Source organism: Anas acuta, chromosome 5 (genome assembly GCF_963932015.1).
Source record: "Anas acuta chromosome 5, bAnaAcu1.1, whole genome shotgun sequence".
Lineage (NCBI taxonomy): Eukaryota > Metazoa > Chordata > Aves > Anseriformes > Anatidae > Anas > Anas acuta.
In genome coordinates this window covers 62427677-62454836 of record NC_088983.1, presented here as the reverse complement: position 1 = coordinate 62454836, position 27160 = coordinate 62427677, and the positions used below count along the sequence as shown (strand labels likewise).

Sequence of the window (27160 nt, the reverse complement as noted above, 5' to 3'; positions counted from 1 at the left end):
ATGGAGTATTCCAGAGAGCTGTTTTATGGCTGAGTTGTCAAGAGTGGCAAGCCAAGGAAGTATTGATTAAAGTTAAAAAGAAAATCTCTGATGTAGAACACAATCTTGTTTATCCAAAAGATTTGCAGGGGACGAAAGCATCTTCATACTGCTCTGCTGTCAGCATGTTCAAACTTGTGCTGGGGTAGGTGAGAAGCTGCACAGCTCAGCCTCTTGCACTTTTCACCCAGCGTTTCCTGAGAAAGCTCCCCCGGGGTGTCCTGGGATGTTCTTAGTAGGAAGAGGACACATTAAAATACAGTCTTCATAAAGTTGCCTGAAAATAATTTCAGGTGACTCATTCTGGTACTGGCTTTAGAAAAAAGTCAAGTTGGTTTCAGAACGAAGAGTGAAAAAACACTTTTGGTACTGGATATGCTCTGGATTCAGCTCTCTGGATTAGAGCTGCTTTGTTCAGCATCACCTTGTTTTTCACCATTGCACTGACCCTGCTAGCTCACACTTTGGGCAGCAGGTTGACTTTTGGGAACATATGAAGACCAAAGGGCAAACGATATTTTTGCAGCGCTCTTTTATTAGTAACAGCACATTGCAGTAGGGTTGCAAGTTGAGTGGTATCACCCTCTGGACATGCACAAAGAGCTGTCTGTCCACTTCTCTCCTTTCCTGTGGCAAGCACTGCCCTTGTCAAGTTGCCTGTAAGCCAGACGCTGCTCCCCAGCATGGGCGGCTGAAGCACAGCTCCTGCTGGAGGCTCTTTCCCTTGCCTGAGTCTTCAGCAGGGAAGGAGAGCCAGGCCTGATCGTGGTTCTGCACAAGATGATCTGCGTGGGTGTTCCCTCTCCAACTGCAGTGAGCCTCTGCCATGACGCTGTAATGTACCTGCTCTCCTGGGACTGTTTGCTCTACCTCTGCTTGGGACTCTGTGGCACAGAAGTTAGAAAAGGTGAGAGCAAAGAATGGCATGGGGTGAGCAGTGGGCTCTGTGGGCTAGGCAGAGGCTGCTGTTGGGATGTGGAGGAGGTGATGCTGGAATGGACACGCAGCTGAGGTCCTAACAGACCCTTTCTGTCATATAGCTGATTCTCCCTATAAAATAGATCTGTTGCATGCAAAGGCTGGATGTCAGCAGAGATTGAACCTTAATGCAGTTAGAAATGCTTGCTGCCAGTCTGGCACTGTGTGTGCAGTGAGGGGGCTGCTGTACCAGCTGCTTGTGCACATATCCCCTCAGCAGGTTATCATCTCTTCTGTGCCAGACCCAGTGGGTAGAATAATGCACTGTCAAATCTGGCATTTGCATTAAGATCTGCTTTCCTCTGCTATGGAGACATTATCCAGTGCTCTGCCGAGACGCATCAAGAGCTAAGGTCCCTGCTGCGTTTTATTTACTGTTGGCTGACGTGCATGGACAGTAGAAAACAAATGTAAACACAAATTGGTGCTGTGTACTACAAAAAGCACAGCACGCTTCCTGGGGATTTATGGCCAGCTGGGAAGAAGGGAGGAACCGGGGGCAGCCCGAGGTCAGCAGCTGCAGCACCTTGTTGGCAGATCCCAGCACGGTTTCCGTGCCACTGATCGCTCCGGTGAGGTGGGTGGAGAGATCTGCTCTAAAAGTAAGGCCATATCTTCAGGCAGAGGAGGATGAAGCCAGTGGAGTTGTGCTGAAGGCTTCCATAATTTTTCCGGAAAATACCTGTTGTGGTATTCCCAAAACAAACCAGTCCAGGACCTTCACAGCATCTGGGTGAACCAGAGAGCCTGCTAGGCTGTTTCGCTACTGCCCACCACTGAACAGGAGCAGCAAATCCATCAGCTTGGACAGATTGCCCTTGTGACAGTGATTCATTAGCAGTTGTCACATCAGTTTTGTCTCCATGGCAGCCTCAGGTCTGACAAATGTGACAAAGCTGTGTTTTATCAGCAAATTCCCTAGCAAATCCCTTACTGGCCCTAGTCAGGAAAGCATATGGATAAGAGAAAATTATTCTTCCTGCTCTTCGTTACTGACTGTTTCTGTTCTTTGTATGTGAACCAGCCAGCTAGGACTAGTTGCATTCCTCTGTAATTTGCAGTACCTCCTGTATGTGGCTGAGCTAGTGATGAATTGATACCTTTCATCATTTGTTGAGAAGTTTTATTCATTGTTTCAACAACCACGGAAACACCAAAGGTCAGACTGAACTTTTGGGGAAACTGAGTGGAAGCACTGGTCTCTGACAACTACAGGGCAGGCTGGGGCACCTTTGGGTCAAACTGGCTGGTTTGCAGTGGACGTTCAGATAGGTACGTTGGAGAAATACTGGCTGGGGTTCAGCTGTGGAGTAAGCAGTTGGGCTTGCTCTGTTGCAGGCTGTTTGGTTTTGGTTGTCTGAGAGCGAGTGCAGGAGCATTTCATTTATATTTATCTCATAATCTTGTTATCTCCCTTTGAAATTCCTCACTGAACACTATAAGATGAAGCAATGTGCAACTTTTTTTTAATCTGTAGGTCATCTATTAATATGTCATGACAAATCACATACAGATATGAAATGAGGCAAAAAGAGTAAAATGATGGACATTCAGAAATCTCTTTTTATCACCAAGCTTTCAATTTTGAAATCTAGAATGATCTGCGATATAAGTATTTGATCTTTTTTTTTTTTTTTTTTTTTTTGCTGAGAAGGTAAAAGGAAGGAGGAAGATATTAGTTGAATAAACTGGATAATCTGATTAAAAGAAAAGAAAAGAGTTAGAGCTTTGGAAAGTATAATATAATTGCCCTTTCCTGAATCGAATCAGCTCTGTTCATAAGCATTCAGTCCATCTATACAGGGAATTGCAAACAGGATACAGCTTTGCTAATACTGGCAGGTAATGGATTTTTTTTTCCTTAAGCAATAGACCACTTGGGCTTTGTATCAGAAGGTCGTGAGGCTGTATCCTGATACTGCACACTGGTCATGTGCAGTCTAGCTGATATCTGTGTGTATGGTATACATGTGTGAATTACTGCTCACCTCAGCTAGCTGTATAAACAGACTTCAAGCACTGAAAATGTCACCAGCAATATTTTGTCTCCAAACCAGTTTTTGTTCAGGAAATCCTAAATTTGCCCAGCGGAGATCTCCAAGAGAGCGAAGACTAGCCTGCTTAGATCAAGACTACGTTCTGGGACTGACCATCTCATTCAACCACATCCAGCCTGTGCTCAGGCAGTGGTGCTGAGTAACTCCCGGGCTGGTGTTTTCCAGCTGGGTCTTGTGCTGCAAGGAATAACTTTTGGTTTACGTTTTTTAAGCAAATTCAATCAGACTCTCTATTTTGAGAGTGAGAAGACTTACTAAGAGGGGGAAGGTAATGCTTAACTAATGAAGTATTTCTTTACAAGATTTGACATTCTGTTATGTCTCTGACAATGAAAATACGATGGTCATCATTTGAGGACAGCTAGTCAAAAGGGATTGATAAAAATGTCATATTGTATGAACCTTGTGAGTTAGCCTGACTGACACTAGCATGATTGTTTCCAGAACTTCACTCAGAGTTGTGGGGAGCTAATCACCAGTGTAAGGACAGACCCAGGCATAAGAAGTCAGTCTGGCATTGTCTTTGCCTTTTACTGTGTGGGGCAAAGCCAAATTTAAGTGAAGCAAGCCTGGCAAGAGGAACGCTTGTTATGAGGTCAAGGGCAGCTGGTGGCAATGGTATACAGCATTACCAATTTTATTGCATATTCCTTTTCAGAGCTGCAGCAAAATTAAGCTTTAGTTGATTCATGAAGTTAACTGTGAAATTTCCTCCTCTCCCAGCAGCAGTCACAGCAAGCTACCTCTCATTGCACCTTTCTGGAATGCAGCGGTCAAGCAAGAAATTGTGAAAGCATCGTAGTGAACTCAGGTTGCTAGGATGTTTGAAGAGAAACTACTCAAGTGAAACTAACTTTATGGTGTGTGTGTGTGTTTTTCTCTCCTCCTGTACAGTGTTCAGAATGGTAAGACCTACTCTGTGGCTAAGTTTCCTAGGTAGCAAGTATAATAATAACTGGATTAATAAAAATGAGGCCTGACAGCATCGCTGTTGAATTAACTGCCCTACTGCCTTACTTTTACCTCTAACTCTCCAAAAGACAGACAGACGCACACACACAAACTGGTTTTGAAGAGCCTTTAATTATCTTCTGATGAAGAATTATCTTCTGGTGGGAAGAATAAATCAGTCAGTGTGTACGTCCATTTGCTCATTTCTGTCCTGTCACAAATCTGCGGTTAAAAATACAGTACTCACAAAATCTCTTCATCCAGTATCTTAATGGGAAGTTTGTATTTCTATTCTGTTTCTGTACCCAGCACATTCCTGCAGGCAGTTCAGAAGGGGAAGTGGAAAACTGGCTTTTTAGAACTGTGCAAAAGTGCTTAGTTTCTTAGCTATTTGCATCCAAGTTCGGGATTTTTACTCTGACTTTAAAATCTTTTCCAAGAAAACCGAATTTGAAGCCCAGACAGTATTCCCATATAACTGACTGAGTCATCTTCCTTGGGAATTGAGGGATCACTGTAGCCTAATAACTAAGATGACCAGATAGTTAGGAATTTGTTGTAAGCTTATATTATACCACTTATTCTTTCTTATTATTGTAAAGTCATATATGGAGAAAAGCTGTTGTTATTCTGAAACCGGTTTTCTTTGTATTGATGTAGTGGCAACCAAAACAAAAAATGGTTGCACTCATGAGGAGTAAGATGGAGAATTTAGACTGTTGTAATGCTAGTTCTGGTAGTCCCTGTAATAACATACTCTGCAGTAGCTGGAGAACACGTACCCGGTTTGGATGCAAAATTACTCCTCAAATTCAGAAGTACTTTCTAGAGAGAGACAGTATCAATTTTCTGAAGTATTTGAGTGCTCCGTTGGACTAAGACGTTTTAAAATTGTAAGAAACAGTTTGAAGCTTTATTGAAATAAAAATGAATTTGACTTGTAGGTAGATGTGGTAATTCTGCTAAAAATTCATTACGGTTAAGAGACTTCCAGGTATCTATTGTGGTCCAAGGACAATGCTCTCAAAAGCCCCAACGCCCTACTGACTTCCAGAGATGTTGAAGTGCTCTGGAGGTAGAACTCAAATTCTGTAAGCACCTTTGCAAGCTGTTCCTGTACCTTTGCTCTGTGTTCTAGTGTGTGCTAAAATGATGCATCTTTGAACTGATATGAAGTCACATTGGCCAAACTGTATTTACTTTTTTTCAGATAGAAAAAGTGTGCTTTTCAGGTCTACAATTATGTAGCATCATCACTGTAGCAAGAAATATAAACAGTTTTCATTTTAGATGAAAAGAGAAATTGAAACCAAGTTGTCCTGAGCTGTGCAAAAGCTGCTTCAGCAAGGGCAAAGAGGATCCAACTGGGGGTCTGGGGTCTTTGGGCAGCATACCTTTTGCAGTTGTTGAACTAAAGAGTGGTCAGGAGCAAAAAGAATAAGAGATAAAAAAAAAAAAAAGTGATGAAAGCACTTTTGGCTTCTTGTGGCACTTCTTGTGGCACATTGCTTTCTTACATGGAAGGTGAACCTCTTTCTGATGGAGTTATAGCTGCCACGCTCTTTAGTTAACATAAAAACATTAAAAATACTTGTTACATTAGTCGCAAGTAAAATCACTCAGAAGTGAATTTAGAAAAGATATTCTGCAGTAATTGTCATGTCATGGTTCACTTTAAATTGTCATCCATCCTGTAAAGCAGTTGCCCAGTGTCAGCCAAATAGAGTTTGAAGACTCAGAGGGATCTAGACTGAGTTACTATACGTGATTAGATGACCAAGTCACTGAAATGTAAGAACGCTACTAAGCAAAGGAGATGTAGTGGTGGTTTTACACTGGTCAAAACACATGCTTTTAAGTCATCAGATGGAAAGCTTTTACCAGTACGTGAATGTTTGGTTTGTAGTTAGCAAATAAATCACTTTCACTGTGGAAGAAAACCATACCTGATGGCTCTTGTCATTTCCTTTGATTTCATTTAATGGTTTATGTCAACTCAAGTCCAGTCTATACTTCTCCGTACCCTGTGGACATCTGATTTTGTGGTGTGTTTTGGGTATATTCTGAACAAGTTATGGAGTTCTAGTGCAGTAAGTGTTGTGAGTTAGCTGAGAAAAGTCAGTATTTAAAAATGGATGTCAAATCACAAGTTGGATTTTCTGGGCTGAAGGTTACCAGCTGATTGATTTTAGAAGTGTGTGTTTTTTTTTTTTTTGTTTGTTTTTTTTTTGTTGTTTTTTTTTTTTCTTCCCTCTCCCAATGTGGCAATTGTGTTAGCCTGAGGATTTTAGTGTAGTTATTTAAATTGCATTTAGTTTGTGGTGCTTTGACATCAGATATGTCTTTCATCTTGAAGCATAGAGAGAACATTTTATTAAAATGTTGTTGGATCTCTTGCAATTTTTGGTCTTTTTTTTTTTTTTTTTTTTCCAGATAAATATTCTAAGACACAGTGTTAGAATATGGAGCCAAATCCTACAAAATGCAGTAGGTTGAAATGGTCATACAGACCAGTGTGGTTGGATCCCAATTCGTCTTGGACATCAGAGTGTAGCAACTCCCTACAGAGCCTAAGGGAGGTCTCAAGACAGCTCTGAAAACTTAGCTTGTGTATAATAATAACCCAGTATCTTCGTGGCGCATCTCAGCTGCAGACCATGTGATGAATAGAAAGCACTGGTTATTTACTTTGTGTTTTGAAGCTGTCAGGAAGCATTACAGTGATCCTGTGCTGGAGTAATAGTGCTAGTGTGCTGTATAGACAGTCTGGTGGTGAGGTACAAGCAGAGCTGAAGTACAGTGGAGATCCGACTCCCACTTAATGCTGTTAGTAACAGAAGGACCCTTCTGATGCCTTTCCAGCTTCAGTGGTTGGAGCTGTGTACACACAGTAGGTTTCCTTTTACTTTAGTCCTGTGGTACATAACTGCACTTGCTTCTTTCTGTCTGTGGGCAGTTGGATTCGGCTGCATTTTCTCTTTGTGGATGATCACGGTTGAGAAGTTTGCTAATCTCTATTGGAATTGACAGAGAAAAATATTAGGGATATGGTTTTGAAACTGAAAAGTGCAGCACTATAATAAATTGTGGCTCTCTGGTTGAACACAAGGATGAAATTCATTCCAGACCCTGGAATTCGAATGGGACAGTTTATGAATGGAGCTGCAGCCCCTGGATTGTATTTCAGCATTAGTCTCTGGTTTGGAATTGTGCTATTTCCAACATTGACAGGGATGCATATTTTACAAACTTTCATTCTTCCACTGTTAAGACTGTTCACATGTACAATCTGTTGTTGTCTTTGGAGTACATGCCATAGGGAAAACACTTCAATTTTGTAAATAAACAGGTTAGTAACTGTTGTCTGAAATGTACTTATTGAAAATGGCTCTATATTTAGTTGAAGGGGAACTGCCTGATGCTCAGAGGAATCACATTTCTCTCTGTTCATGTCTTGTTTTATGGTCATCGGCTGTGCCCCACCTCTGTCACCTGTCAGACAGGGATAACTGCTAGACAGCCTCCCAGCCGTGTACATTGCTTATTGCCATCACATTAGAAGCTTAGATGAAAGCCACAATCTCTAGTGGATGTGACTTAGTATTGGTTATCCTCAGATGAACAAGCTAGAAGGCAATAACGTCTTAGTTATTCAATAAGCAAAGTAAAATATGCTTAGATAACAGGTATTAGGAAACTGGGAATCTTGGACTGAAGTTTAAACTTTCTAGCCCCTGCTGTAGAGAAACAGCAGCTGAGAAATAGATCCTTAAAGACGAAGAAGGAGCCAAAACCTCCTGTCAGTTAACATACTGTGGTTTCTCCCCTTGCCTAAAACAGTTTACTTTTAAACCTCTCAGATGGATTATGTTATAATGTTGACAGTAACAAAAAATGATATGAAAAGCACCAAACAGAAAAGAGAAGCTTAGGCAAAAAGTTTGAAGTGTGATTTTTTACATCTGTTAAATGGAAACTTTTTTTAATGTTTCTTACTGCGATATTTAAAGGTGGTGAATTCCTGTAACTGGCTGAGAAAAGGTAAATTCTGTTTTAAGGCTATATTTATGTCTGTCTTTGTTCTTTCTGCTAGATTGTAGTTTCAAAGCATAGAAATATCATTTTTTTCATTGATCTAATAAAAATATTCTCTAAGTAACTAAGTAAGTGTGGAGTTCAGACTAAAAGCTGAGGCATGGGCTAGATGGTCAAAAGCATCTGTTTGAGTTGCACTTGAGAAAAATGGAAGGACAGGTAAACGCTAATATACCGTGGTCCGTGCACCGTCTTTGCAGGACAGATAAGATAAAAACAGTGCTAATAATACAGGGCTGCAGGTTTAGCAATGTCTAGTGACTTCATCCCTGAACTGACAAGAGAGACTTCTGGTATTGCTTTGGCTTTATTTACTAATAGGGAGATACAGAAACTTTGGTCAAATAGAACGGTCAAGTAATCTTTTAAAACATTATTGTGTGTGTGTGTGTTTTAATAAATGGAAAGATAATTAAAAATGGCTCTGTAACAAGGTCTGTCTTTTCAAAGAGCGAATCGTGATAGAGGTGGACCAACTAGTTCGTAGCGTGAGCTTGGCTGAGGTGGACAGGCACCTAAATACGGAGGAGGTCTGGAGTTCCCTGAAGTTAGGGACAGTAGAACTGACGGGAACTGGCTCTCGGGAAGGGACTCCTTTGAAAACAAAGCAAATTGAAGGCTGAGAGGAGCTGAGGAATAGAATAGGACCCTACATCCTATGTAGAAGGGTCACTTAGAGCTTTCCCTTCCAACTGATGAATATGACTTTTTTTTCCTGGTTTTAGTTTAGGTTCTCTTACTAGCCTTCACTGGTAAGGAGGTGTGCAAACAGCAAAGTTGGAAAGGATGTTGCAAGGTTTTTGTTTGTTTGTTTTTAATAAAGCTTTAATGAAGCTTTGAAAATTGTTACACAATTCAGATAAATTACCAGAAACATGCTTGTGAACTGTTCTCAAGAATGTTCTTTTAAAACAGGCGGTAGGAATCTGGGTCAAATACATTTGTTAAGTGGTGTTTTAAAATACTTTTATTTCCAGAGCATTAGTTTAAATGGTTATTTGTCCATACATTTCTATTTTTGGTTTCTTAATGCAAGTACCAATGTAAATATTTCTTTCTTATCCTGTTCTGTCTGTAAACTTTTCACTTGGATACCTATTTTCCAAACAGATTTTTTTAATCATAGGATAACCTTTTCTGAAACTTGTACTTGAGGGTCTGTTTGCTTTCTGAGGTGTGGGTTTTTTGTTGCTGTTTATAGTGTACAAAGAGAACTTGAGTTTTACCTCCTCTCCTCAACCGTAACAAACCCCAAACCCCACGTTTTGCACGTGCTCTGGGGGATTACTGGGGACTCTGGTGAGAAGAACAATGTGAAGCAACTGAGACTAGCAGTGCTGATGAACTTTCAAAGAGGTCTGTACAGAAAGTAGGAGCTCGTTTTTAGATTGAGTCAGTGTAAAATTCTCTGGCACATTCTTCAGGCTGAAAACCTGATGAACTGCTTGTCCGTCTGTCTGTCTGCTGTGTCCGTATGAAGCAGACGTGCTGGTGCTTTGCAGCCATCCCTATTTCATTCACAACGTATCTTTAGGAAGACCCTTTCTTACCTCCCTTACCTTCTTTATATTTGCGTGGAACTGTTCATCTCCACAAAGCTCTGAATGAGGGCGGGTATTAAAACTCCACCTGTAGGCTAAGGTAAAGACTCAAATTACTTGGTCAGTCTGAACAGGGCCTTTAGATCCCTTCATTCAAAGCTAAAGTCTTTTCCCCTCTCCAGCTCACTTCTGTTGCTGTTGTTTTTGTTTGTTTAGCATGTAGAACTCATTAGTACTATTTAAAGTAAGCCTTAGAAATAAGATTCAAACTCCAATACAGTGGCCTGTGGCCTTCAGTTGTGATGCCTGAACTCCCATTGCCTAGTGGAAACTATAGAAGCCCTTTGTTATTCAGGCACTCTAAACTGATTTAGATGCAAGTTGCTTTCTGCACAGTCCATTATTATATATATTCTATATTGTATATAGAATAGTCTATATTATACATAGAAATACTCCAAAGGTATTTCTATTTTGCTCGTTGTTTCTCCTTAGATGTTTGAGTTTCTAGGTGACTGGACGACGCAGGCAGATTGAAATTTTGCAGTGTTTAGTAGTAGATAAAATAACAAGTAGAAGTTGATAAACTTCTTAGATTTATTGGACGTAAACTTCCTTACTAAATTAGAACTGCGTAAAAACTCTTTACCTTGGTTTACTGTTGACCTTGTTACTGAAATTTTCAGACAGATTACAGTGTGAGATCTGCTGTATGACCCATTGTCATCAAAACAGTCTCGTTGTCTAACAGCACAATGAGTAATAGGGCTTGGCTGAAGCAGGGTAGCTTTGAAAGAAAAGGTTCAGCTGGCAAATAGCTTTTATTTCTTCCTTGAGAAGAAGAAAAGATTTTATTGAAATAAATGTGCTGTCCTTAGCATGGGTAAAGTACCTTGTTGACAGTCCTTTGAAAGATCTCTGTAATACATTTAAAGAGGTTACTAAGGTGTTTCCTTGTGGAATTTTGGCTCCCTGTTTTCTGTCTGTTTTCATTGGGCATTCACTTGCGTAGTTTCTCTGAAAAGCCACTGTAGTGAATGACATACGCTAAAAGTCATACTCTTGTTCCTTGTAAGAAGTGCAATTCCTTCCTGATGCCTGAAAACCTCAAACTGTGAGGCAAGGGTGAAAAATCCATTGAGAAACGTGAAGCTCAGCGGTCCTCCATCAAAGGTGTCTTTGTACGTACACCCTAGGCTTGCTGCCTAGCTTCATGCTTCTTGCATTGAATGAATTACCTGGTTAAAGCAGGTAACATCCAGTTTATATCAACCGTGCCTGAGAGTGATTCATCTTTTCAAAAGCACCTAAAAGTTTCACGCAGTTGCATACTGTTGACTTTCAATAATATTTAAGCTGCTAAGTAAACAAGCCCTTAATAGGCATTGGAATAACACTTCTGTTAACACTTAACATGAAGGCAGTGTTTGCTAGTTGCCTGGAACGGCAGAGTTCGGTGGAAGTCTGTTTTGTTTTGGCAGGAGAAGAAGAGACACTGTGCACCAAATCAAGTAAGCGTGGAGGAGATCAAAGCAGGAGCAATGAGAGGCTGGAACAAGTAGGAGCACGACTGCTTCACCTGTAGGCAGTTACAGGCCTATATGCATATCCTTGATGCAGAGCTGCTGTACTTACCTCTGGGATGCTCAGCTGCCCGTGGAACAGAAGGTCCACTTGGTGCTTTGCAAAGCTGCCTTTGAACGGTCTTTTTTGCACCCACATAGGGGCCGTGCTTTATATGTCAGCAAGTCAAACACTGCCAAGCACCACCTCTTTCCTTTCAGGGAGCATCTCTATGTCGGAACAAATATATGAAACCTCTTACATAGCACTTAATTTTAATGCTCATTCTAGCACTTGTATAGCATTCTTAAGTACACGAAATGCAGAAGAAACAACTATTTCTTCCCTGAAAATTATGTGTAGGGAAAGGGTAGACTGATTAATTTCAGTATAGTAAAATTGGAAATGCTGGATACAGAATTCTGCATAAATCTTCTTAGTTTTAATTTTAAGTGTAGTACTGTCATGTAAAAGCGTAGCCATAGTCCGGACCCAAAAGAATTCTTTGTCAATGGAGTCTGTTCAGTTTCAGCTACATTATTCATAAGATTCATTCCTCCCTCCAGCTGTTTCCACAAATTGAAAGACTTCATTTCAGCTTATAAATGCTATTTCCCCATTGTTCGTGCCCACAGCTATTTTCCATGCCCAAGTACCCATCTCCACACCCCAACCCCCCAAGACAAGAAATCCACACCCTATAAAAGAAGCCATGTAGAGTGGTCCTTTGAGGAGAAAATGGCACAACATTGGAGTTACCATCTGCAAAACTTCAGCAGTTGGTATTTTTTGTTGTGTATCTGTGGCTGGGTGGGGATATTGGGTACAGAGCAGGACATGGGGTGTGGCTACATTACCAAAGGGTTTTAATTTTTGTGTTGTGGCTTCAGTTTTCTCGTTAAAACTGAAAAAGACAAAACTTGCTTCTTCAAGAACTGAAGAGCAGTCACTTGATGGTGACTGCTCTGGTGGTACGGCTACAGTAGTAAGAGAACTTGTTGCTCACAGAAACTACAATGTACTGGCTTTTTAATAGGAAGACTGGTCAAATGGTTAAGAAACTACAGGTGTCTGGAACAGCAGAAATAATACCTTGAATCTGTGCCATAAAATTAAGCTACAGACTTTTACAAAAAAAAAAAAAAAAGCCTTCTAACTTCAAACCATCTTCATGCATGTATTTTCTTCAGAGCCCCAGCTGGAGAATAGCTGCTGTGAAGATTCAGCTGAACTGAATTGCATGTTTTTGACACTCCTAGACTTTGCAAGATCAGAAAAAGGATCCTTAGCAAGACTGCCGCATCTACAACAGAGGATAAGGAAAACCCCTTGTATGTGGATGTCCAACTGTGAATTCTTCTTTCAGGTTAAACAGGAAAGGATTTGTCTAGGGAAAATGAGGAGAACAGATCGTCACAGATATTAAACGCACACCAGAAAAGAGACGCAGTTACTCTGTGAACAAACTGCAGGAATTGGGTGTCTATAGGACCTGTGAGCCCTGAGCCTTTTGTATCTTCTATACATTTCCAGGCACATTATCAGCTAAAATACCAGAGTCCCAAATCATATGAGTCGATAGTCACAAAAGATTTCTATAATGTATTCATAATCTTATAAATCATTACCTTTTGGTGTTACAAGTAACATTTGCTTTGTTCTAGAAAGGATGAAATCTGCTGTTAGTCTGCTTGTTATATGCTACGTACAGTTAGGATTCTGCCTGCCCCTATAATACAAATCATGGTCTTAGCATCATAAAAAAAATATAAAATAAAAATCACAGGTTTTTATGTACCTTTTGGAGGATGAGGACTAAGTTTTGAATGAGCCATGGCCAAGTTTGTGGTATCAACTGGAAACCATGGGGAATTTGGTAATGCAGACTTCATGCCAGACAAAACTAGTTCATTTCTGTGTAGAATGTTTAGATTTTTTTTTCATTAATCAAACCCAGGAAAAATATCTTCACATGAAGTTGAAACTGAAGAGTTTTTGCATGATGGATTTTATAAGCCTCAAAAGCCTTATTTGTTTTATGATGATGGATTTTTTAGCAGAAAAGCATTATTTATAATCTGTGCATATACTTTAGCTAATTTACTTACTGGAAGGCAAATTTTGTGAAGTTTATTAACAAATTATATACCACAGTATATACATAGTGTAGTGTATAACTGCACAAATGTGTGTATCTGTAATAACTTGTCTCCTTGCAGATGCACATTTCCAATTCTCTACTTACTGGTATTGGGTATATATACAAGTGAATTGAAAGAGGAATAAGGAAAGAACAGGAGACAGGAGAAAAGTCTGGGATACAATTTCATTTCTGGTATCCTCTGTGAGCACCAGCAAAGGAGTGTGAAACTAGACATCAGCTGAACACTATATAAACATGAATGCTATGAAGACAGAGTTGGAGTTTGCCCTTTTGCCAGGTGGTTTATATGGCTGACCATAAAGAACCTGGTTTGATGCTTTTATTTGTTGAAGAGATGTGTTAAGAGTAGACAGTGTCATTCAGAAAGCCAGCCTGATGCAATTACTTTTCTAGAGTAATGACACTTTAAAAGATGCAGTAAAATTATTCCTGTATAGAGAGCAAATTTAAATTTGATGTCTATCCTGTTCTGCTTAAATCCATGAGAAAGAAGAAGAGGAACAGGAATGCCAGCCTCAGCATCAGACACACGTGAAGCATGTTGAAAGGCACCATTTGAAAGTGTTTTTTGGTTTGGACTCCAATGAGATAAGAAAAGCTTGCATCCAACTTTGCTGTATGCTTATTTACTTTTGGAGGGAGAGTGTACATGCATTCAGATAACAGTTTTTAGACCATGTTCTTGTCTTGAAGGATGTATTTCTATATGGGGGCTGTACCAAGTTCACCCTACAGCATGCAGAACACTCTCACTTTGGTGAGGAGCCAAAATGTTCCCTGTATGGGAAAGGGGGCTGAAATTGTATCTGATCTGAGTACTAATCTACATCCCTCAGGCTTATCCTGTGGCTGTTTCTGTGTTGCAAAGGCAACGCTGGATATGCCTTTTCAATGAGATCATGCAAAATCAAATTGCCATTAAATTATATTTTACTCACAGTTTTGAATTGAGTTAAAGTATGAGCACTGGTGCTAAAACTTTGGGTAGAAATACAGATGCCAGACTGATGCTCCAAATGTTGTCTGGATGAAATTAATAATTTCACACAGATATTTTAAGCTCATGTTGCATGTTTTAATATTGTTAAACATAAGTGATAGCACATAACAGTACGGCAGCCAATCTGAAAACAAGCCATGGGACCCTATTCCTTACTGTACTGGCTACTTGCTCTTCCTGGATGCGTGAAGCTGAATGGAACAGAGTAGGATTGTGCTTTTTTCTTGATACGTTTTTGATGCTGTGTACTCTCTCGTGCTGTCTGGCAGTAGGGCTGTTAGCACTTCCTATGCAAGCAGAGAAGTGAGATGTGAGGAGGCAGAATCACCTGAGCCATACGCAGTGTGGGAGAGGCTGTACGAGGCCGTGTGAAGGGCTCTCGGTGACGGGGGTCATGCAGTGCTTCGTGAACCACAGCTGTGGGCCTTGGTCCTGTCCAGTGGATGAAATGGTTAAGTCTTGTAACAGTGCTCTGCATCAGGTTTACTCCTGCTCTGCGGACTGTGAGGAAAGATTGTTCCCTCTGCAGAACTCTCCAGTACAGTGGGTCTATTCAAGCCTGCATCTGGGAAGATAGTTAGTGCCTTCATTTGTGAAATTCCTATCATAGAATTGTAAGTTCTTTGGAACAGCGACTGGTCTCTTGAGAGATCTCTAACATCTCATGTACACAGCAGTATGTAAATCATTTTAATAAAAGGAAAAAGGAGAAGCTCTTCTAAATCGTCAAATACCATCTCACAGCCTGGAAAGGTTGAAAAGATGTTTGATATCGTTCATGGTTTGTTTGTGCGTTTGGTTTTGCTCTGCCTTTCTCTAAAATCCCTTCCCTCCCTTCTGCCATTCCGAATGTAATGTACACGAGAGCAGAGCTAGCGTGTCCGTGGCCACTGTTCCAGCTTCCTTGCCCTGCTGGAGCACATGTTGCTTCAGGAAGCCTCAACAGAAGCCCTGTGCTGGCAGGAGCCACAGTCCGTGGCAGTTAGGTGGCTGTGATCAGCTCAGTAGGCTGGGTGGGTATTTCACTGCCTCCTACTGCAAGGAATGTTAAAACAGGGTGAAGTGTTTCCACTTGTTCCACTGTCTTGTGGCCAGAGGCCTGATGAAAGGAGATTTGTAACGCTTATGCTTGCGGTAGCTTGTCAAAACTTTCCTTTCATGCAGGTGACAAAGGTCTGTGCTGTGGGAGCTGAACTTTCTTGAGCAAAGTGCCTCCTCTTCTGACAGCTGTGTGTACCTGTGGCTAACAGATAGCTGGGAAGATGCTCTCTGCAAATTCACAAACTGGCTTGTAGGTACTAAGGGAAGACAGCTCGTTTGCACAGTAGGTGGGGTATCAGTGGATTTAACAGGACCGTGGCACCATTTCTTTTGCAATAGATTCAGTTCTTCATCCTTTAAGCTTATAAAAATATCTCTTCTAGCAAGAAAGAGCTCCTTCTCTCTTGGATCTCGTTGGTGTTTTTTACATTTGTGAAGGGCAACCCTTGACATTCCTTATGTTTCTTCTAATGGCTTTTCAGTGTTGATTCACACTTTCCTTTTTTGTTTTAGTGTGGAAGAGTGAAATTCCAGCAAGGCTGACTTAGTGAAAACTGAATTAGTGTTGATGGCTGGAGAGAAATGTAACTTGATCTTCTGTCTCCAGTGCTCGAATCAGGAACTGAAATAATTGTTCTAAGACCCTGGTAGAGTTGCCAGAAAATGGAGCCGTGCTTCTGCCAGATAGTCACCGCAGAAGTGCCAGACATTCCTTCCCTCTTTTGAGCGTGTGTGTGTGTGCATTTGAGAAGGAAAATGCACACAGGCAGCAGGGGACCAAACTACTTTTCACTCTGTGGTGCTCGCTGAGCCTGCAGTGCAGTGCAGTATTGCTGGCAGGGCCCGAAGGGCTATCAGTGTGTGATGGCTGGCTAGGGGTGCAGACGCAGGACTCAAATGTAGGAGGTTTTTCGTTGCTTTTTCTCTGTTGAGTAGTGGCATTATCCACTCCATCACAGGGCTTGATGGAAGATAGGAGGTAAAGCCACCAGAAAGAGGACTGAAGGGCCCATCACACAGAGAGAGAAGCTAGTTCAGTCCCTGAAGAATTCGTGGCTCGCTGGAAGAGATGGTGTAGGCTGCCAACGACTAAGCCCAGCTGCACTGGTTAATGATTCGTGCTTTTAATTGAAACCGTTGTGCACTACTATAGCCCTGCCTTGTGGGAGCTGCTGGTGCAATAAATCTTGATTTTTCCATATTAGAAAGCTGTGTTCTTTGGGGATTTTAAAGTCTTGGGTATTTTTCCCCTTTTTCTGTTGCTATAGCTACTACAATTTTCCTTAACAAAAGGGATAAGAAGTAGTTTGCTGCATTTAGTTTACGTTATTGTGATTCTGATATAGCTGCCAATATTCTCTCAATCCTTTCCTCTCTCCCATCTCCCCCTACCTGAGTCAGTTCTCTGAACTAACTGCGGGAGGCCAGGATCTGCTGTTCTCCTGCAGTCACTAGAGGGTTGTATGTGCATGGGGGATTAGGCTTCTACCCATGAACTAGGGTCTCAAAAACAGGAATTTAATCTTGCGTTTGGATTTTGAGCTTGGGCTGTATATTAAATGAGCAGCTACGCAGAGTTTGGAAACTTCCCACATTTATGGGGTCACACCCTCTTTGCAGGACAGCAGGAGTTCCAGTCTCTTTCAGTGGGGTCATGCTCCTATTTAATATTTCTTTTCTCTCTTCAGTCATCTGAGATGGGAGCTGGAGCTTAGGCAGGGGACCCACCAAGCCCTCTCTCTGTCAGCCTGCACACACCACACTGTGGTCTATCAGTGTGGGAGCACAGGGGTTTTGGTTTTGTTTGGTTTGGCTTAAAAACTGGAGAGGTTGAAGGAGAAGGAGGTACTAGCCAAGAGCTTCATCAACACGAAGGGAATCTGAATCAGAAAGCCACCGGGGACAAAGCAGGTGCTCAGCAGGTGCCCTGAGAGATGTCAGCCTGCTGGAGCGCAGATGCACGAGGCAGGAGGGGTGGCTTTCAGCCCCTGAAGAGGCAGGGGACTGCCTTGTCTCTGTTGCTGATGCTCTCAGCATCAGTGATAGCTGCATGTCTGCGCCCTGCCATGTCTCTGAAGAACTTGAACTTACTGATGAGCATGTCCTCGTGTGTGTGAGCTAAGTCGTAAAGTTATTCCTGGTTCACTGATAGAGCCATGGCGTGACATCTGGAGAGGTCAAAGCACAGAATGCTGAGGTAGAGAAGCCCCAAAAGGAGCAGCTCTGGGAAAATGGGCCACTCAGCCAGACACCCAAATGTGGGCTTAATCTCTGGCAGTGAATTTCAAGATCTCATCTCCAAGCATCTTTCCCAAGACCACAAAAGCAACCTGTCAGAGCTCAAATGCAGCTCAGAACTGAATTCTGCAGCCATTGCTTTAAGCAGAGGAACACCATTTCCAAATGTGAACAGATAAACTCTTCTGAACGGTTCTGGCACAAATTCTCCATGCCAACAACAGACTTGCCATCCCCTTTGCTGTTGCTGATGCCTGTGTCCAGGATCACTCCTGGATTTACTTTGCAGACAGGGGAATTAAAATCTCCTCTGTGTCTTTCCACAGATTCCCTGGGTAACTTCCAAGAGCAAAAGAGGCAGACCCAAGGTTGTTCTCATCTCTTTGTACAAGCCAAGACAATTTTGGTAATATTTTCTAGTTATATCCATGAAGTCTCTAGCCAGTTTGTCATCCTCCCAGGATGCTCTTATATCAGCATATTGGACAGACCATCAAAATCAACCGTTGCTTCACTTGAAGTGTAGGTGTTGGCAGCTGAAGTATCACAGACAGGTCCTGCTTCTTGGAGATACTGACTCAGAACACCATCATCATCAGTAGGACACAGGGATCTAAATGGAATAGGTCCCTAGTGACACCACTTATCAGTTTGTGACCTTACTGAGGCACCGTTATCCAAAATCTTCCACTGCTGCTTTAAATTTAAAACAGAAATTAAGACTGGTAATAACGCCACCCTGTCTTCTGCTAGCACTGATGGGTTTGGTATTCTTTTACTGCATAGTACTAGAGAGAAGTCAGAGTACTTTGCACCTCAGCATAGTAGTTGGCATCCCTTACTTCTACCAAAATATCTCTATTTTTCAGTGCTTCTGATGCCTATGCAGCATCCATTCCACATCCCTCTCCAGATGCTCCTTGCAACCCTCCTCTGAAGTTAGTTTTCCTCGTGACACCTGCATCAGGAGAGTTTTATCTTCAGATTGTCCTTTGCTGAATGCTGCTGTTCAGATCCTTAAATAGTCTCAGATTTTCTTCCAATCCCGTTAGCCATCTTGTCTGTTCTCATCTGCTTAGCACTGGGGGAGCATAGTCACACACGCTGGATGCTGATCCAGGGCTTTCGCTTTATTGCTCTGACTTGAACAAAGTGGCTGCATTGTTCCTCTGTTTATTTACAGCCTGGGCCAGCATACCTAAGGTCACCACATCTCTTTGCAAAGCGTGCCTCAACCTGAATATTCAGTGTGGCAAACAACCTAACCTGTCTCACTGGATTTCAGGGTAATGTTTTCATCAGTCCTTGTTTTATGTATTATTTTTTTTTCAGCTTTGTTTGCTTTTCCACTAAAACCATTTTTTTTTTTTTTTCCACTCCTAGTACCAGAACTTCTGTCCTCCATTTTTCCTTTCTTTTTCAGACCACTTGCTTTATTTGCTGCTTACTCTGTCAGGGAAGGAGATCCACCTACAAATCTGCCTGTCCCTCTTCCCTCCCTGCCATCACTGATAGGGGAAGGAAGAAGCATTGCCGCTGGCTTGGTAGAGATTATACTTGTCTGTGTCTCTGTGGCCTTGCTGGCCTTTGGTTTGTGTCTTTCCTCCTCTCTGCTCTCAGAAAGGGCTCTGCAGAAAAAGTCTGAAGCAAGCAGAATAAAACAAGCTTCTGAAAATAGATGATCTGTTGAAAGAATGAGCTGGTGAGTGCCACCAGAAGCTGTACCCGAGCTGGCCATTTAAACCCCTTGGTCTTCATGTTTTTCTCAGTGTCACTGTTTCTCACATTGTCACAAGAAGTCAGTTGCAAACTGAAAGACAATTTCAAGAATTTTCAAGCTTTGTACATGTAAGCTTTATTGCTCTCGCACGGGGTTTGGGGGGGAGGAAGCTCAAGGGCCTGTTTGCACAGTTATTAGGAAGTTCATTTATAACTTACCACCTGCTATGGAATAATTCACAGGTTACGTACTTGGTGCTAAGCACACCCTTGTATAAGGTAGTTTGGGAAGCGTGTTACCTACCCCAAACACACTAAGAGCATTTGCATGGAGAGTTGGTGTGGAGTAATGAGGATGCTGTAAATTCTCCTCTACGTACAGACAAGTTCTCACTTGTTTCTGTTGTATAGAGCAGGATTTGGGAAATGAAAAGTAAAGGTATTTCTCTGTACTGGGAAAGTTAATTCAGGTTTAAAGCGCAGTATAGTGCAGTATCTTGCTAAGCTATCCTCTGTGTGGCTGAGCGTACTTCAAGCACAACTCAAGCAGTTTACCTAGCATCTCATAGGAAGTTTAAGGCAAAGTGAAGGCTGAATCCTTCTCTCAAATCTCTCGGTAGTTGCATCAAGATCCTATTCCTTCCATCATACATTATTAAAAGCTTGGGGAAGCCATATAACTGCTATTAATTCTGCAGTTTGCACTCCAGTGGTGCTCTGAGTGGGAGCCATGTGCGTCTGGCAGGAAGGAAGGGAGGTGTGCTGACAACACTGGAGACAGCAGCTTGCTCTGTATTATAGCTGTGACCCGTGTTTTGACTGGCACGATGCCCTAATGAATCAAAAACTTGTAGTAGCTGCAAAGTCAGGATGCTTCTCAGGTGTCCAGCAGACTCTATCAGTCAGCCTCAGGGTGAGGAAGGTTCAGTCATCAATGTCAGTTCAACAGAGAAGTTCTTTTCAAGGTTTATTAAGACTTTTCAGCTTTTTTTTTTTTTTTTTTTTAAACTTTGTGTTTCCCCTGCAGCCTGTGCTCTCCGGCAGTCTGTACTGAACATCTTGAATTGTATTGTGATATCTTTAGGGACTGGTGACACTGTGGCAATACTGAAGGACAGTCTATTTTGAAATAAGGTTTCTTGTAATCTATTTTTCCTCCATTTTTTTTGTTACACAAAAATATTAATGAAGAAGAACCTTTGTGCCTTAATCTACTCCCATTTCTTAGCAAAATTATAATCTTTTTTTTTTTTGTATGTGTCAAAAGAAACAATTATCGTGCAAATGGTTTTGATTTTGCACTTGGAGGATTATAATTTCATTGAAGAATAAGCAACAGGAGCAGGTGAGCTAGTGAGCCTTGAACTGATGTTTTTATGCAGATATCTTGAGGATGAAGAGAAAGGACAAAGGAAGAATAATACTGAGGAATGTATGATGGGCACAATTTACAAGTAGCCTGTTTTCATACAGTTGTCTGGTCATTGTTGAAGTGTTTGTGTTGTGAAAACCAAAATATACATGCCTCAGATTACTCTGTACTAAAGTTTCTGCAGCAAATGTGATGACTGAGGGCTTTCAACAAAGCAGTGTTCATAAAGTCTACTACAGGGCTTGTTGAAAGGAGTCACCAAATTATGATCGATACTCAAGTAGAGCAGGAGAAAATAAGTCACTATTCTCTACTAAAGCCTGATACAGATCTGAGGTATGCACGTATTTTGCTCGCTGAAGCCATGAGAGTAATGTGGATGCTTTGCTTCTAAGACCAAATTTTAGTGTGTGAAATCTGTACCGGTTTTATGTTTCTGGTGCATTCATATCAGAGAGAAAATACTTTGTTGAATGTTTTTATCCTTTTTTCTCTTTTTGTTTTCAAAAAATTAAAAGCAAAAATAGCTTGCACATTTTCAAGGCCCAATTTTATACACTATGGAAACATAATGTTTAGCGTACTGTTCACAATGAAAGAGATTTCTGTCCTAAAAGAGAAAGCATGCAAATGTTGTTTACAATAACAGTATCTGTGCATAGAGACATACCAAATACCTTTGGCATTAGCACAGAAATAATTTGCTTGGGATTCATCTTCTGCACTCCAATAGAATCATTAAGGCTGGATAAGGCCTCCACGATCATCCGGTTCAGCTGTCCCCCGCTAAACCATGTCCCTAAGCACCACATCCAACCTTTTTCTTAAGCACCCCTAGTGACTTTCCCTTTGTTAGAGTGCAACTTAAACTATCCCTGCTTCTTTCTTTCAGAGTTAATTTTAAATAACATATTTTGAAGGCATTTTTGAAGTACATATTCCAGATAGTCCAGAAGAATGAATGTCTCAGATGAATGGCTGAATGTCAGCCTTAACAAAAGAAAAACAAACACAACTGTTTTTCAGATGGATCAGTTCTCCAAACCAGATAGTTTATGACTCAGACGACTGTGACAGCGTGAGAACGTGTGGCTAGCATAGGCATCGGAAAATAAGGCCTAAGGTAGCATTTCAGATCTGAGATCAGTTTTAAGGGCAGTGTGAAGGTGTCTGAAGGTTGGCATCGGCCATACAAGTTCACAGTGCCACCAGAATTGTTCTGTCTTCTCCTTAACTCAGTCACAAGGCTCTGACATGTGCCTGCCACTGGCCCTACTTCCCGTGTGGCTGTAGAGTTAAGTTTCCTCTGAGCTTATAATAGTACCAAATAATTGTAAGTATTTTACATCCTTTCTACCCTTGTGTTTCAAATCAAGCTAAGTTCAAACCAGTCAAAGTATTTTATTTTATTTTTTATTTTTTAAATACAAACAACCTTCAACCTGCAAAGGTAAATACTAGCTTCTGATTCAATAGCAGCCATATAGTTTCTGTTAATGTCTCCTTCTCACTTCCCTGGGGAACAGGTACTTTTGAAGGGACCTTCAGTTTATTCCACTTTGATTTGTCAATAAATGCGAACCTGTTGTATTCAGTGAGAGTTCTTTAAAGTACTCGTTTAGCACAAACGACTTGGTAGAAGTCACAGTGAAATTACTTCTATGCTGTTAGGACAATAGCTATGATTTATCTAAACTGTAAGGAAGTCTAGTATAGCCGTACAAGCTAGCTGGAAAGTGGCTATCAGAGGCTGCAACAAATGAGGCACAAATCAATACATCTTTCACTTGTGCAGAAAGGAAGAAAGATTCAGTCCAAAAGCTGGATTCAGTCCAGCTTCTTCAGCTAAAATGTAATTCTAGTGACGTACGAAAGCAGAACACAAACAAAACCTTTTTCTTTTTAATACCGAACCAAGCAAGATAAAATAAACACCCTAATTGCCAGAGAGTTCTCGTAATTATACCAAAAAGTTTTGTGAAGTCGGTGTGCCCTCCATAGTCCAAGAAAGATGGTCACGTCACGCCAGCGTTAGTGAAAATTCCTCCATAAAAGAGGCAAACCTCTATGCTACTGGACTCTGATTTTCATGTTTTTATGCCATTGTGTATCTGTGATTGCCCCAGCAGTGTGAATGGTATCAGAGAAGCTTAGCACATAACTCTTACATTTGGACACAAGTTTTGGACTGCAAGGTATGTAACGACAACCAAGTCCAGCCCCACTATAGCTTATGTCAGTAAATGTGGGATAGGAGAGTTTGTCACCTTGCTATGAAAGCCTAGCAGAAAGACTGTCAATTGGACACGCTGTCTCTGGCCTGTAAGCAGGGAGACTTTGGATGAGATTGTGGACTTAATGCTAACTAAAATCTGTGCCTTTTGCAGTGTCACAAGGATGAGAAGTTTGAGGAACTCTCTTCCTTTGTATCTGTTATCCACAAACATTGTCACTTGTTCTCAGGGACTTGGATATAGGCAGCTGTACGAATGGCTTGATCTCATTTGTCTTGGAGATTATGCTAGAGCATAATATGGCTCGGACACGCAGGTTTGTTGGGAGAATATGGTCTGTTTCTCCAGCCTTTAGGGCTAGCCTTGAGGGCAGTTAATTCTCATGTCTTGCTAGAAGCCTGTTGATGTAATTAGGCTGGCTGTGTGCTGTAAAGAGAAAACTTGGGATGAGATAGGTGAATTAACCCTTACTGCATCTCTCCATGCCACACCCTTGCTGAGCTGGTCATTTAGCTCTTCATGTCAGTTTGTACAGTATTGCATAGCTTAACTTACAATGGCTCAGCTTACAGAACAGGTATACACGACGAAAGCACGTAGGTCTTGTAACAAATGTTCTTTGGAGCCTCTACAGGAGCCCTCTCAAGGCAGAGATCTTTAAAGATTTATTTGGACTTTCCATTTCATCAGAGCTGACGTTGTTCTGGGAGGATATAATTGTTTTACTGGAAGGGAACAGGCAACTTGCCACAAAACTAAGCTGCAACTCTTTAATAAAAGTTTAGCTATACAACACCTTGAAATGTGAGCAAGATTTCCTAAAAGCAATCAGAAAAACATATTAGTCATTAGATGTTTTTAAAAATCAAGACATTCAGTCGTAGATACTGTTAAGAGAAAAATAAGTGGATCAAATTGGATATTATTAATGTATTTTTGAGATTTTTATCTTTAAAAGACTCCCTTCTCAAGTCAGCAGGAGCACTGCGTATGTATTCTTCTTTGCCACCTTCCTAACTTCATCTGCTCTGTGCTGCAGCCTGGGTCACAGCGAATGCATACCTGTTGTCTTCTGCTCGGGCAAGTTCAGTGCTCAAACATAAACAGCTGCATCTGGGCTCTTCTTCGTTAAGCTGCCAGATAAACAGCGCTAATGTTCCTCACACTCAGAAAACTGGCTTTGACGGTCTGCAACATACTCGAAGGAGTTTTTGTTGGACCTGGGTACTTAATGGAAAATTTGCCTTAGCAATGAGTGCAAAAAGTGGAGCGTGAGGGATCTGTTTTAAGTCTAGGTAGGGAATAAGACCATATGAATAAGAAGAGAGATTGAGCAGAGTATTAACAAAACCACTTGGCAAACAAACAAAAAAGCATGTGTATCTGTTGAACTGAAGAAGTTTTACACAAAAAATCCTCTTCTTCTCCCATTGTACTAACAAAATAGAAGATGGAATCATTCAAATTATGAATGTATTTTTTTCTAAGACACCTGTTGTGATCTGAGACATGGATAAGACAACTGAGCCTGGATATGAGTGACTGGTCCCAATGTTATCAATGGTACACAGAAGAAGAGGAGAGGATGAGTTCTTGCAGTGCAGGAACCGGTGGATAAATTGCGTGTAGGAAAGTAGAAGGGTTTCTTGGGACCTCCCAGGCTCTCAAATTGTACCAAGAAAACACCCCTGACTGCTGGGAATTTCCACGTGGTTTTGCTCCAAGCTTAGCTCTAGTCCTGAACCATCTGTGGATGGGAGTGAGTGGAGGAACAGCTGCGCTGCAGTGGGGCTGCAAGCTGTACCTCCAAAGTATTGGGATGCTTTAGGAAATGAAGGACAACTTCCAACTGTACAGGGCGAGTTTAGGATTAACACCTCCTTTGCTAACAGACTAGTGGAATTAAGGATTCAGTGATGTCATAAGGTGCACTAGCACAAAGCTTGATGATTTTTAGTGTCCCATCTATGCCTAAGAAGGCTCCAGGCCACGCTTTCAGTTGTACCATTCTGGAAGAGGAAGGGGAGACATGGTCCATAGGGAATGTTCTGTCATGGGGACCTACTACAACGATAAAAATCTGTTTGAAAATGTCTGCATTGCAGCAGCTGTTTCCAGTCAGAAGAAATGTTGTCTGCTGAGGAGCAGATCTCATGTTGCCATCACACTAATTTTTTCCCCCTCTTTATTCCTACCAAACCTTTTGTGGAAGCTTCAGATGAAGTGCATTTAATAATTGAGCAGGTCCAGATTCCACCATCCTGGCTTATTAAAATACCACTTTGAGCACTGTTTTGGTGAAACTAGTGAGACCGTTCCTGGAGTGATGTACAAATGATGACTAAGTAAGGGTTTCAGAGTCATTCTTTATATTTACAAATAAATCGGAATACTGCATTTTTTGGCAAGTACAGCTAGGTGGTTGACTGGGCAATGCAGAATCTGTGTGACATGACTATTTTTGGATTTGTTTTTGACAGTATATCATAATTCTTGAGAGATTTTGTCATTACTTCATGCCGAATAATGTGCAAATATTGTGCTGGAGAACGCTCTCACATAAGCCCGTGGGATGTGATTCTCACCATAGAATGATTCATATAAACTTACAGGGCTGTCAAGTTCATTCAAAGGCCCTGGCATAACATGACTATAAAATGCAGTTTGTTTATTTATTTATTTATTTATTGCCTCTGTCTCCCTTTTCATTTTTAGGTGCTTTTGTTGTTGTTCATTTGTTTAAGACCTTAAATTACTGAGTAGTTCTGCTAACTGTGCTTCTAGGCACTTCAGTAAATTGTTGACTAGTTTTCTGCCAAGTTTTCAAATAACTTTCTGTTTCAAGTTATTAGGATATTTAGATTTTCTTTGTGTATACTGGGTGATACTAGCATCACCTGCAGCAAAATATTCATGAAAAATAAACATTAAAGAAAAACTGCATATAAAAGTCTTCACTGTATATAATGTAGTCTCAACTGCATGGAAATTATCACTAAATTTGATGAATCTTGTGAAATCTCCTTTTAGGACCAAGTTCCCCTTTTGCCAAAAGCAAAACGATTTGGCCTATTTGGTATTCAAGTTAGGTTAACTCTACATTTCAAAGCTTCCTTTTTTTTTTTTTTTTTTTTTTTTTAATATATTGGCCACAATGATGTTATCAAGCTGTTGGGAAGCTGCAATTTGAGAAGTGTAAGGCTTCCATAAAAAAAACAAACACCTTGATGTACATGCATGCGCATTTATTATTATTTTTTATTGTGAGAGAAGTGGAAGATGACTGACTCTTAATGTGCTTTTATGCTGCTGTTTTATATCATTTGTGTGTGCTGGGCCAGTGTCCTGTCTTTTTGAAGGTCTATTCAGCTTCTTCTGGTCCTCAATAGAAAAGCAAAAAAATGAATGTAATGTCTGCATGCTGTTATTTGCCTGGTGTCACACATCTCTTATTTTTCTTACCTTGATTGCTATTAAATGATCTAGATTTAATACAGTAAAAGCATTGAACTGGTGAGTGGAAAACATTAAAAAAAAAAAAAAAAAGCTGTTGGTTCCCTGTGGAATGTACAGTCCTAGAAAGTTTGGCCAGCAGCAGAGGCTTTTTTTTCTTTTCCCAGGCAAGTCCTTCCCCAACCAGAACAGGCAGTTCCTTACAGCCCTGTTATCTTGACAGTAGAACAGTAACAATAACACTGAGACACTGGGGAAATTTGGAGGGCTTCAGTACATAAAAATAATAAAATAAAAGAGTAACCAACTGAAAAAAGAATCAAACCTCCACACAGTCCAGGAAGATTGATACACACAGGACAATGGGAGGAGGATAAGAAGACCTGGAATCTGTGGTCAGCACGATTAACTCTGCATTTGGAGCTGCAATCCACAGGAGCTTTTCTGACCTAATTTGTGGTAGAATTGTTTGGAATTAAGTGGTTTAGAGAATGTCCTCCTCACTGCAATGGGTCTGTTTGTACAAGGATTTTGTGTGTTGTCAGTGCCCAGCTTGCTTTCCAGCATCACATTACAGTTGGCTTCTCAAGCTGTCTGGACTTACTGTGGGTTTGGGTAAACAACAAGTTTGTAGTACTCCTCATTTTTGCATTAAGTATGCCATTAACGGTTGTAAAAATTGGTAGTTCTGGTCAGAACCTGGGTGGCAGTACTT

At 41.0% G+C, this 27160-nt stretch overlaps 1 protein-coding gene and 1 long non-coding RNA gene across 7 annotated transcripts in view; one reads left to right on the top strand and one right to left on the bottom strand.

The window, feature by feature from the left end:
- DENND2B (DENN domain containing 2B) overlaps nucleotides 1-27160 on the top strand; it is a 150232-nt gene that overhangs the window by 38966 nt on the left and 84106 nt on the right. The window contains exon 1 of one of the 6 annotated variants that reach the window (XM_068685257.1): nucleotides 925-946. The exons of the other annotated variants lie outside the window; for them this stretch is intronic. The gene's annotated coding sequence lies outside the window, so the exon portion shown is untranslated. Of the gene's footprint in view, nucleotides 1-924; nucleotides 947-27160 lie in introns of those variants that run through there. 6 annotated transcript variants of the gene reach the window in all.
- On the bottom strand, nucleotides 5797-11361 carry LOC137857986 (uncharacterized). The gene is made up of 3 exons (XR_011097454.1): nucleotides 11297-11361; nucleotides 9680-9756; nucleotides 5797-7039 (listed from the first exon to the last, which is right to left on the bottom strand). It is a non-coding gene; the product is annotated as an uncharacterized lncRNA (long non-coding RNA).